The 10,042-nt window shown below is 35.0% G+C and overlaps 1 long non-coding RNA gene across 2 annotated transcripts in view; it reads left to right on the top strand.

The window, feature by feature from the left end:
• The window catches only part of LOC111087699, a 54,389-nt gene that overhangs the window by 2,306 nt on the left and 42,041 nt on the right, over nt 1-10,042 (top strand). Inside the window, exon 1 of one of the 2 annotated variants that reach the window (XR_002612365.1) lies at nt 1,420-1,482. The exons of the other annotated variant lie outside the window; for it this stretch is intronic. This is a non-coding gene — a long non-coding RNA (uncharacterized LOC111087699). Of the gene's footprint in view, nt 1-1,419; nt 1,483-10,042 lie in introns of those variants that run through there. 2 annotated transcript variants of the gene reach the window in all.

Here is a 10,042-nt window from a genome sequence, read left to right on the forward strand (position 1 = left end):
GCGACCCTCATATTGCGAGTCGAGCGCCCTAACCACCTGGCCATGCCGGGCAAATATATATATATATATCAGTACAATGATTATTAAGTCTGATATTTAGCCTTCCCCCAATCCCAGAAACATCCTTGAAGTAATTATGTTATAAAAACACCGAAATAAATCTTTTTTCTAACAGATAATTTCTTCACGAAAAAAAAAATCTGGTAAAGAATGATCTGTTGCAGGTATGCACCGTTTATACCTTCGATGATGTTTGGTCGTATATTCGGTCTTGCTTTTTTTATATAGCTTATTAACTGGCTGACGTGGCCTAATGATTAAATTGTTAAGCTGCAAAGTGAAGAGTCTGAAGTTCGAGACGTAATGCTGCCGAACACGCTCCGTACTTTCAGTTGTAGACGTGTTATAAAAGTGACAGTCAATCCCGTTATTCGGCACAGGGGCCTGTGAAGCTGAAATTTTTAATCCTAGTTCTAGTACTTACTAATACTTGAGTGTAAATTATACAAGGTTTTAAACTATGTTACTTGAACAATATGGAACTTTAAACCTAGTAAGTAAAGCCACTTATTTCTACTGCCCCCTGGTGGTCCAGCAGCAACTCTGGAGGCTTACAACGCTAGAAATTGGATTTCGATACTTGCGATGGCCTCAACACAGATATCCCATTTGAGTAACTTTGTGCTTAAGAACAAACAAACAAACAAAGAACACGTCTGCTGTTTTTAGATTTATGTAGATAAAGATATAATACCCTCCGCTTTAAGTGATACATATTCGCTCAAATACACTGAACCATACGCTTTGGTACGATTGTAAAAGACCCCCGACGAAACTGTACAAGTAAAGCATTCAAGAACAAGACGCTCTGATGTGAAATTAAAATATTTGGCCTCCTATCTTTTACTTATACATATATATATAATTGTCCCATCTTTACTAAATAGCGCATTTAATAAAATATTTTATTTAAAAAAAAAATCAAAACGAATATGATCCGTAGTTAACTATATACTGTGCATGCGTAGTTACACGATTGCTTTTCCAATGTTTCTCTGAACGATAAACAATAATTCATTGTATATTCACCTACCACGAGACATCACCGTTATTTCAGGCTGTTTGAAGGACTGTCAAATGACTGAGATATGGTTTCGTTTGTTTATTTTTGTTGTCGTTTGTTTGTACTTTTTTGGATGTTTTTGTAAATATAAACAATCGTTCAATGCTACAAGGAAAAGGTGGGGGGAGGGGGAATTGCGAGCTATTACGACATCTGCTTCTGTATATAATTATACAGTATTGGTTCAATATGTGACGCTTCATTTTAGTACGCAGATGGACCACTGAAAATTATCTGTTGTTAGTTTACATTTTACATATTTTTCAGCTGTGTACTTCAACATCTGTCTTGTACCGTAAACGCAGTAATGGAGACAGGTTTAAAACAACAACCAGTCCAACAAAACCCGGAATGTGAACGTAAGTTTACTAGCACGTATTACAGTTTATGACAAAAATAATGGAAAGCTTGAAACGATTACAAACTTATAAAATGAGGTTCGAAGGAATTTCGTGAACTTTGTTTACAACACGTATTGTGTCGTGTTCTTTTAAGCCTAGTTTGTGTTTCTTTCGGTTTTCGGGTATTGCAATTTTATTTTCCGGAATTTTTATCTAATTTTTCAACATAATATAAAATTCACGCAGAAAATCAATGAATCGGTGGAAAGACGTTGAAATTTAACAAAGTTAGTTTCGGGATAGACAATCTAAATCGTTTATTCACGCTAGCCGTCTCTAATTTAACAGTTAGCGACTAAAGGGAAGGCAGCTAGTCATCACCATCCACCGCCAACTCGTGGGCTACTCTTTTACCAACGAATAGTGGGATTGACCATCACATTATAGCTCCCCCACGGCTGAAAGGGCGAGTATGTTTGGTGGGACGGGGATTCGAACCCGCGACCCTCAGATCGTGAATCAAGCTCCACAACCACCTGGCCATACCGAGCCACTTTACATTTGTTGTGAATTACAACGCTACATAATATAAGCTTCAAATAACTTACACTTTACATCTGGTGTGAAGTACAACGATACAGAATATAAGTTGCAAATAACCTACACTTTACACCTGGTGTGAATTACAACGATACAGAATATAAGTTGCAAATAACCTACACTTTACACCTGGTGTGAATTACAACGATACAGAATATAAGTTGCAAATAACCTACACTTTACACCTGGTGTGAATTACAACGATACAGAATATAAGTTGCAAAAAATCTACAGTCTACACCTGGTGTGAATTACAACGATACAAAATATAAGCTGCAAAGAACCTATTCTATATCTGGTGTGAATTACAACGATACATAATGTAAGCTTCAAATAACTTACACTTTACACCTGGTGTGAATTTCAACGATACAGAATATAAGCTGCAAATAACTTAGACTTCATATCTGGTGTAAATGACAAGGTAAAACATTCATTGAATACAAAGCATGCCTTAATATTAAAGTAAATTACTGAATATTAATTTAAAATAACTGGTAAATAGAGTACGAAATACAGGTATACAAAAGGGTCACAAAAGTGAAACTTCAGACGACTTATATACAGAACTAGGCAAAATAATTAAAATTTCATAGACAACTCCTACCTATGCGTATTATGTGGTTTTTTCCATGTAGCAGTAATATTCATCTAAATCACTTTAATTAAGGCTTTCTTGCGTAATGTTTTGAAATCTTCAGTGTAAGCCTACTTTTGCAAAGGCTTTATCCTAGAACAAATATAAGTATTAGAATCGACGTGCAGATCTTTCGCACAGTTGCCTGTTTTTGCTTCTTCAGTTTTTCTGGGATTTAGTCATTTATTTATTTTTACAGAATTGAATTATAAATATATTATTTCTGAATGACAAGCGTCTCATTTTCAATATTCATATTCATATACCTAAGGCTTAATAATATTTTTTGTCAACTTCTGCGTTCAGCTTTGGTAGTTAGGCTTAATAAATAGGGTAACAATCAAACAGAAAATAAGATACACCTAAGTGAGAAAAAATACAAACAGATCATAAGAAAATAGTCAAACCTATTTGTGAAAGAGAAAGGCAGATCTTGAAAGCCTAAAAAATCTAAATGTGGAAAGATAACGAAAAGTAGGTAACAAAAATCTGAAAACCTCTTAGTCACAGAAAAAGAAGTTTGTTTGTCTAATAATAAAGCTTTAATTTCTAGCTTTGGTGCTTATTAACTATTGTCTTTCTGTTAAACCTCTCGCCAGGTATCGCTGCGGTATAATACTTTTTGTTTGTTCGTAGTTAAGCACAAAGCTATTCAATTGGCTATCTGTGCTGCGGCCATTACGGGTATCGAAACCCGGTTGTTAACGTTAAAAGCCTTCAAACTTACCGCTCTGCCACTGGAGCGCAATAATAACAATACACTCTTGTCAAGTAAGTATTTTTAAGCAACATAATAGCCAATATTTCGAATTGAACACATACTATACTGAAGTCACGTTCAAGAAGTATTTTCTTCAGCTTGAGCTTATCTTCTCCCCCCCTTTTTTTTTCCTATTTCCGGTATTTTTGCTTGTTATTCGGGTTGGACATGTCGTCCCACGCCTTCAACAAAGACAAGGCTACCTTAAACAACTCAAGAATAATGGACTTCCTGGGGATACACAGGTTGTCGCGACAACTTTCAGATTTCAGCATCTGCCAAAAAGAATTCCTTTGACGCGTTCTAGCCTTACCTGATGAGCTGACAACACATGCGTCTAGAGATTCATCTTTGTTGACGACATATTTCGCTTGGAATGATAAGTTTGCACTTCCGAGTGAAAACAGAACCCAGCACATTATGGCACTTGTGCGTATTCCTGTATTAGAGAGTGTAAATAAACCCATGGTCTTCACAATACTACACATTTATGGTTCCTTGCCTTGTGTGTGTGTGTGCGTCCATCTTTTTTATTAGTCACATGGTTATGAAGATTATATTATATTCTAGCACTTTGAATATAAAAAAATTAGAAGAATTTGTTCTCTCTGTTTATGCGCAAAGCTGTACCCACTGAAGGAATCGAATCCATAATTTTATGGTTATGAATCCTCAATCTTATCGTTGAGCTACTGAGGTCAATTAAGAGTAAAGTGTTTAATAATTTTGCATTTACGAATTTATTATGCTGTCGTATTTACTATGGACTTTCTCTGTTCATCCAAAACAGATCTTAATACACAAACCGTAATATCGTTAGACCTACATTTGTCTGGAATTTAGAGGTAAGATCTTTCTACTCAAAACTTAATACAGAGACCTTAACATCTTCAAACTGCACCTGTCTGGAGTCTAGAGGTCTCTGTCAGATCTCTATATTTAAACCTTAATATAGAGACTGTAACATCTTTAAACCGTACTTGTCTGGAGTCTGGAGTCTCTGTCAGATCTCTATATTTAAACCTTAATACAGAGACTGTAACATCTTTAAACTGTACTTGTCTGGAGTCTGGAGGTCTCTGTCAGATCTCTATATTTAAACCTTAATACAGAGACTGTAACATCTTTAAACTATGCTTGTCTGGAGTCTGGAGGTCTCTGTCAGATCCCTATATTTAAACTCAACGACTGACTAAACTAAAACCTATATCGAGTGAACTGATAGAGACACAATTCATCATATATATGTGGAATAATATCGCCGTCCTTTTATTTGTTCCTTGCAGTGGAATTAGGTAGTTAAAGGATATATTAAACGTTTTCGATTTATTGTCATGTTTCATGTGTAAGATAAATCCAGGTGAATATGGAATTAATACGTAACATGGCTTACTTTACTCAGCCAGATAGTTATTATTTTTTAGCATAGTTTTAAATATTTTCTAAACCTGTTACACGAACCAAAGAGCTCCAAAAACAAGAAGTAGAATTTCGTATTTCAGTTCATTTCCATAACTACACGTGTTATGTTATATTATCTTTTTATCTGTGATTCTTTCTAATTCCTAAACTGTAGAAGTGAGAACAAAGTATCAGAAGAATAAAAATGTGCCAAATCTGAGAAATTTTAAATTTTGCTCATGACCTTATTAGATTTTTATAAGTCAAGTTAAGTTTTGAGTAAATCGGATCCAGTCCTACTAGTATGTTTGATGCTTATCTCAGCACGTGGCATTCAAGGTAAAATACCATTGACACATGGCCTTGAAGGTTAGAGAAATAATTTTAAGGTTGACCTTGATTCTCGATTCAAATCTTAAATTTACCAATGTTTTTGATTCCAGGGTTTTGTAATAAAATGTATTATATTCTATAGTTTGAAAACTTGTATCGTTCGTAATTTTGTTGTAATAACAGGGATTTCGAGGCGACTGACCACTCAAATATGTATATAACATCATTTGGATTATTAATCTCCAGTTCCTTCTAACTGTCGAGTTGGAGGATCATAACCATTCTATTGTGATGCATACACATCAGGAGATCTTCCCACGCTAGCGCTCTTATCTAAGGAAAATACAATGAATGTATTAAATTAACCTTTTTGTCTCAAAAGTGAGAATCATCAGTTTGTTATTCTCCACATTGGACAGAGTACAGATAGCCCATTGCCTAGTTTTGCATTAACAAAATAACAACAGCATTTCCGTTAGTTAGTCAGCTGAAAATTAAGTAGAGGTGTGCACGAATATTTTTAAGAAATTATTTTTCCAAACCCCGGATTTTAGCGTTGTAATTCTGTAAACTGACCGGCCAGTTCATGGGCTTCTATTATCTGACTGAATAGTGAGATATGAACATCACTCTTAGAGTACACCCACAGTGTAAAAGTCCGGAACACGGTTTTTGAAGAAAGACCCGCGAACCATGAGCCTAGTCTGGACACATTAACTGCTGATCCACGCCCGACTTGATTAACAATAATGTAAAATTATTTCGAAATTTTGATGTAAAAATGTCACTGAAATATAGCTATGTTTGTTTTTAAGCTAAACATGCTTTGCCCACCGAAGTTATCGAACTTAAATTTCATTGTTTTAAACTTTCAAGCTTACTGTTAAGGCATCGAGAAGGAAGGAAATCGAGGTATGATCAATGAAATTTTTCATGCATTGACGGAACAGACATACATCGGTAACAGAATCTACGAATCAAAATCTTGTCATTCATGTGGCTTCGTGTTTTGTTTTATATCTTGGAGAAATGTGTCATAAACTCTTTCTTCCCTTGGATTAAAACCTCTCACCCATTCATTGTCCTTTATGAAATGTCTCACTCAATGCCCTTCATGACGTTTGAAGTGTTCTCAAAGTTTAGTTGGATTTCGGTGAAAGTTACTCTAATAACTTGACGCTCATTCAGTCTGTAAATCTTGAAGACGAGCGTAAGCCAGAACGACACCTTATGCAACACATAGGCTAAATGGCCAGGTTAGAAAACCCTGTTTATTAATTTGAATTGTTTTTTTTTGTTGTTGTTGTTTTGTTTTTACAAGAAAACTGTACAGAAGATCTGAACAAATGAGTCATTATATACATATATATATTGGTCTATAGTCCAAAACTAGAGAAGATATACTTGAACTCTAGAAGTCTCTAATTTGGACTTTTAGCCCACGTGCGCAGAAGGTGCTTTTCATGTTGGAAATTCCGATTCTCATTTAGTTTGTTTACGAGCTGCATTGGTTAATTAGAAATTGTTTTATAAATAGGTGATAAGTTTTTTTTGTTGTTGTTTTTTACCGATTTAAATAATTCACTCCATAGCCTCAACAGCACTGAGAATGAAATGGGTCAGGGTTTCTGTTTTGTTTTTTATTAAATAATTCACTGCATAGCCTTAACACCACTGAAAATGGAATGGGTCAGGGTTTGTTTTTTGATTAGATTATTCACTTCTTAGCCTTAACAGCACTGAGAATGAAATGGGTCAGGGTTTTTTTTATTTTTTATTATTAAATAATTCACCCCATAACCGTAACAGCACTGAGAATAGAATGGGTCATGGTTTGTTTTGTTTCTTTATTAAATAATTCACTCCATAGCCGTAACAGCACTGAGAATAGAATGGGTCATGGTTTGTTTTGTTTTTTTATTAAATAATTCACTCAATAGCCTTAACAGCATTGAGAATGAAATGGGTCAGGGTTTTTTGTTTGTTTTTTTTATTAAATAATTCACTCCATAGCCTTAACAGCACTGAGAATAAAGTGGGTCAGGGTTTTTTTTTATTATTAAATAATTCACCCCTAGCCTTAACAACACTGAGAATAGAATGGGTCATGGTTTGTTTGTTTTGTTGTTCTTTTTCTATCAGTTTAACTGATCCACCTGAGAGTGTTAACAGCACTAGGAATGGAATCGATGGGAATTATATTTCGTCCGTTGCAGTAACTCAGCACTTTCAGTAAGTCCCTTTTTGACTTGAAAAAAAAAAAAAAAACAAGAGGGAGTCCTCAATAGCCGCGGCACTTGAAATTCCTTTAGGCAGGGTTAGAGTAAATTAATTTATGAGACTTTTTTTTTCCTTTTTTATTAGCTATATTTTTGAGCGGGTCGACATTAATGTGACACTAAATACTGTATGCCTGATTCAATTTTACTGCTCACCAGGATCTCTATTAGCCTAACTTCAAATTGAAATTATTTTAGGCAGGATTAGAGACAATTAATCTATGAGACCCTGAGCGTATTCAAACACATCAATCGAAAGGGTTTGACCTCCTGAGTCCAAAACTGTAATTGTATCTCAAATCGGTCAAGAGATAAAAGAGATATGAGCTAAAAGCTGGTACTTCGAAGAACAAAAAAACCTCATAGCCATTCTATGAGCCATTGTGCCGCGGCTAAAAAAAAGCTATGAATCGACAATTAATACTATTACTGTGTATCTAAGGAAAGTATTATCAGGAGGTGCCGAAACTATCTGCTCTCAAACAAAACGAAAACCTTTATATATATATATATATATATATTTTCTTCTTGCAGCATTTAGTTCTCTCACTGCCCATCTTCCAGAAGAGACTTCCATTTGTAGTGTAGGTTGATGACATTAATGCTACAATTACCATTGGCTATTCAACACGTTTTTCTCAACTACGTATGTACCGAAGTGCTTACTGGTCTGTGACTTTGTTGATTACAGGGTCCCTAATAACACATGAGTCACATACAAATTTGAAACAAAAAATGGCAATTTCCACTAATTAGTGCTGGGGGCTCCTGTGGTTTATCAACACTTTACACTGAGTGTTGTAACAGACAAAAAACATAAAATTATTCAGTATGATGCAATATGTCGGACCCCCCCCCCCTCTCCTCCGGTAATGAGCGGTATTAGAATAAGTCAGTAATTTAATGGTAAATATGTCGTTTACTAATTTCTGAAGAATATCTCATTCTTTCAACTCCTCGGTATTAAAGTGCCCATCTGTTTATATAACCAGTGTTTAGCTTTGAGAGGATTATTAGCTGTTGATTGGCTGAGAAGGTCATGTGATGATTGAAGCAGACGAAGCACTGATGAGTGACGTGAACCTGTACACTGACGCCAGAAATAGCGTTTACGTAAGCGTTTACTGGAGTATTGACGATAAGTTTTTCGCGCTATTTTATATACAGTTTATTTAGAAATCGAAATAATATCATTTCAAGATGTCATCTCTAAATACTAAGCAGTTTTTTTTTTTCGTAGTCTAATTTTAAACTTTGTGTGTTATTTTTAACCATTAGTTACATGGATGTAACATAATTTAAACATTTTTTTGATACAGAAGTTATTAGCTGAAAAGAAATGTAATATTTACGTTTGTACTATTCTCGGGTCGACCTTAATGTGGCACCTTTCTTTAGAATAAAGTTCAGATATAAATTGAAAGCAAAACTAGCTCCTCCGAGTTAATTAACCAAATATAATTAACTGGAACTATTGACCCCCGCGATTCTAAGATTTAAAAAAGGTTAATATAATACATATTAATTTAAAATGATCAAAGTTGGCCGTTGAAAACTTAGCTCAACTAGCGATCGTAACAATCTTTACTTTTTAATACTCATAAAAACCTTAAAACACCAAATTATTATTATTTTCATTAATTGGATTCGATAGTCAACGTTTCGCTTTATAGCTTCTTCAGGAGAGCTCTAACAAAACGCAAACTGTAACTGAATGTACAAAACCTCAACTCTTGTCAGACCGAATAGTTGGATTTGACTGTCGCTCTTATAACACACTTACGGCCAAAAAAGTGCGGGTGCGATTATTATCATTATTTTCTTTTGTGAGTGTGTGTGTGTGTGTGTGTGACGGTAACAGGGCATTAAATCTCTCTTCTTCCTTCCCCCCCCCCCCTCCTCTCCCAAACTTACGTTCGAAACGGTACGGTCTTAACAAATCGAAACGTCATCCTCAATCAATGACGTCAGATATAACCCTCCATCTAAAGTTTCGTTTTTCAATTGATTGGGGCTATGTGGTGTTTAGTTGGTCGCTAATTGAGATAATGAATCCTGTTTGTTTCAACAATTGTAAAACAAAAAAATTACAAAACTTTTAGCATTTTAAGATTTCCAAGGACAGATAAAAAAACAAATTATGGAGAGTAGCTTTACTAAGATCGGACTCGGAAAAAAGTGTGCTTTTCATCTTAGCAAAATATTTTATTACTGGCTGGAGTATCCGTTCATTGGACGAGGGCGCCCCCCAGTGGCACAGCGGTATGTCTGCGGACTTACAACGCTAGAAACCGGGTATCGATTCCCGTGGTGGGCAGAGCCCTTTGTGTAGCTTTGTGGTTAATTAGAAACAAACAAACTGGACGAGGGAAATAAAAACTCGTTTGTAACAAAGGATATTTTGTTAACATATTTTTTCTTCTATTTTCTTTCTTAACATAATAATAATTTAAAATGCATTAAAAATATATAAAGATACCAATACTGAAAAGAAAGGCATAACTTTTTCAAGAATTCTTTCAATACAAAATTAGATGGGGGGGGTCAACCCTCATGACATTTTCTTGT

This window comes from Limulus polyphemus, unplaced genomic scaffold (genome assembly GCF_000517525.1).
Source record: "Limulus polyphemus unplaced genomic scaffold, Limulus_polyphemus-2.1.2 Scaffold2496, whole genome shotgun sequence".
Taxonomy (NCBI): Eukaryota; Metazoa; Arthropoda; class Merostomata; order Xiphosura; family Limulidae; genus Limulus; species Limulus polyphemus.